Below are 3,154 nucleotides of genomic sequence, written 5' to 3'. Positions count from 1 at the left end.
TGAGACAATTAAGCATATCAACATAAGTATAATGGGAGTTTCAGAAAGAGAGGAGAGTGAAAGGGAACAGAAAAAATATTCAAAGAAATAATGAAAATTGGACTGAAAACTTCCAATCTTCAGCTCTGATGAAAAATATTTAAATACATGTCTAAGAAGTTAAAAAAACTCCTACTATGATCCAGATCCCAGATGCCATGGTGAAAACATTGAAAGACAAGGCAAAGAGAGATTCTTGAAAGCATCAAGAGAAAAGTGGCTATGTACAGGGAATCTTCAATAACATTTACAGCTGATTCTATTGCACCAGAATAAAGAATAAGAACAGCACGATCATCTCAATAGACGAAAACCATTTGACAGGACCCAAACCTTTTTATGATAAAAAAAAAAATCAACAAACTACGGTTAGAAGGGAACTTCCTCAACTTAACAAAGTCTATGAAAAATACACAGCTATCATCATCAGAAGGATAAAAGACTAAAAATTTGACCTAAGTTCATGCAGAAGATAAAGATGTTTATTAATACCACTTCTATTCAATATTGTCTTGGAGGTTCCATCCAGGGTAAAGGGAAAAAAAGAAAGCTAAAAGCCATTTAGAGTGGAAAGAAGAAGTAAAACTATCTCCATTTCTAGATGAATTGATCTTGTATACAGAAAAGACTAAGGCATCCACAAAATTACAATTAAAACTAATAAATGAATTCAGCAAGGTGCAGGATATAAGTCAGCATACAAAAGTCAATGGTATATCAATATACTAGAAATGAACAATGCAGGGATTGCCTGGCTATCTCAGTTGGTAGAGCATGAGACTCTTAATCTCAGGGTCGTGGGTTCGAGCCCCACGTTGGACGAGTACTCTTTAGAAATAAACAATACAAAAGTAAAACTTTGAAAAGAATTCTATTTACATTAGCATCAAAAAAATAGAAATAATTAGATATCAATTTAACAAAGAAAGTTCAAGATGTACACTGGATACTCTAAAGCACTGTTGAAAGTAATGAAAGAAAACCAAAATAAATAGAAAAACATTAGTCTCTGAATCAGTATATTTAATACTGCTAAGATGGCCATACTCCACAAACCCATGTACAAATTCAGTGCAAGCTACCCCTATCAGAATCCCAGCTGCATTTTTTTTTCAGCAATTGGGAAGCTGATCTTAAAATTGAAGGGACCCATTTTTGCTCCCCCTAAAACACTTCTTGAAAAGGGAGGACAAAATTGGAGTACTTACTTCCTGATTTACAAACTCACTACAAAGCTACAGTAGTCCAAACAGTGTGTGCTAGAATAAGGATAGATATATAAATGGATGAAATAGAATTGGAAGTAAATAAACCCTTACATTTATGGTGAATTAATTTTGGACATAGGTGCCAAGATAATTCAATGTAGGAGTAAATCGTCTTCAACAGATAGTGTTGATACAACTGAATATCTACATGTTAATGAATAAAGTTGGATGCCTATCTCATATCACATACAAAACTAATACAAAATGGACCAATAGACCTAAATGAATGAGTGAAAACTATACAATGCTTAGCATAAAATATATTTGCAATCTTGGAAAGTCAATAGTTTCATAGCTAAAACACTAGAAGTACAGGTGACAACAACAAAAAATTAAGTAATTGAACATCAAAATTAAAAACTGTGCTTCAAAGACATTATCAAAAAAGAGAAAAATAATCAATGGAATGGGAAAAAATGTTTGAAAATGATATATATGATAGGGGACTTATATTAAAAAAATAAAGAACTTACAAGTCACCAATAAAAGGACAAATAAGAAAATTTAAAACTGAACAAAGAGTTTGAATAAACATTTCTCCTAAGAGATTATTTAAATCATCAAGTGCATGAAAATCCTGCATGAAAATCCAATTAATCCTCAACATTAATAGTCATTAGGGAAATAACAAATCAAAACCACAATAAGACAATACTTTACATCTAATAAGATCACTATATAAAAAGAGAGAAAATAATGAATGTTATGGCTGTGGAGAAATTGTTACTCTTTTACATTGTTGGTGGGGTTGTAAAATTATGCAGCTACTCTTGAAAACAAGTTGACAGTTCCTCAAAATGTTAGGCATTGAGTTAACCATATGATGCAGCAATCAGCTTCTAAGTATATAAACAAAACTATGATCTTGTGTATACTGTCTCTATTTCTTAATAGAGTGTTACTGTGAAATCCAAATTTTATGGCTTGATGGGTCAGACAACTTCCCTTCATGATGAGCAACTGAAATCACATGTTAATTTGGTGGCCTATGTAAAATTTCAATCACTGCTAAGGACGAATAGCAAGTCAGAAGCTGTTTCTCAAAGTCAAAAATTGATATCTGCAACAGATGGCAGGGCTTTGGTGTAAATTCTAAGGGTCTTCCCTGTGATTCAACTATAATGTCCTATAAAAGGCTCCAAACATCTCTATCTGCCATACACAGTTTGGATCTACTGGATTATATGGCCCCAAGTGTCAGAATAGCATTTACAGTAGCCTGGACTTGTTGCAGAGCCTTCTCTTGTTCTGGGTTCCATTCAAAACCAGCAGCTTTGTGAATCACTTCGTACATGGGATGGAATATCACACTCACCCAAATGAAAAGTATGTTGCCTCCCAAATCCAAAGAGATCCACTAAGTATGGTGCCTCTTTTTGAGTTGCAGGAAGAACTGCATGCAACAAATTTCACCTTGGAAGGCATGTTTTGACATGGTCTAGACCATCAAAGCCCTAGAGATATCATTGACATAAAATGTCCCTGAATTTTTATAAGGGACATTTTTATCACACTCTCTGACACACGTGTCTTACCAATAAGTTTAGAGAAGTTGTTACTTCTTGCTCACTATGTCTAGAATAGTGAATAATATCCTTAACATAATGAACCAGTATGATGTCTTGTAGAAGGGAAAGGTAATTAAGATCCTTGTGGACTAAATTATAAGTCTAGAGAGTTGCTATATCCCTGAAATAGGAAAGTAAGGTGAATTGTTGACCTTGCCAGGTGAAAGAAAACTGCTCCCAGGTCTTTTTTTTTTTTTTTTTTTTTTCCAACATCTTTATTGGAGTATAATTGCTTTACAATCCCAGGTCTTTTCTTTTCTTTTTTTTTTTTTTTTAAAG

General features: G+C 33.4%; 1 non-coding gene across 1 annotated transcript; it reads left to right on the top strand.

Annotated features, from left to right (window-relative positions):
• Positions 1 to 788: 788 nt before the first annotated feature.
• On the top strand, positions 789 to 861 carry TRNAK-CUU (transfer RNA lysine (anticodon CUU)). The gene has a single exon. It is a non-coding gene; the product is annotated as a tRNA-Lys (tRNA).
• Positions 862 to 3,154: the final 2,293 nt, after the last annotated feature.

The sequence above is a fragment of the Eschrichtius robustus genome, chromosome 1 (assembly GCF_028021215.1).
Source record: "Eschrichtius robustus isolate mEscRob2 chromosome 1, mEscRob2.pri, whole genome shotgun sequence".
Taxonomy (NCBI): Eukaryota; Metazoa; Chordata; class Mammalia; order Artiodactyla; family Eschrichtiidae; genus Eschrichtius; species Eschrichtius robustus.
This window is presented reverse-complemented; position numbering and strand designations above follow the sequence as displayed.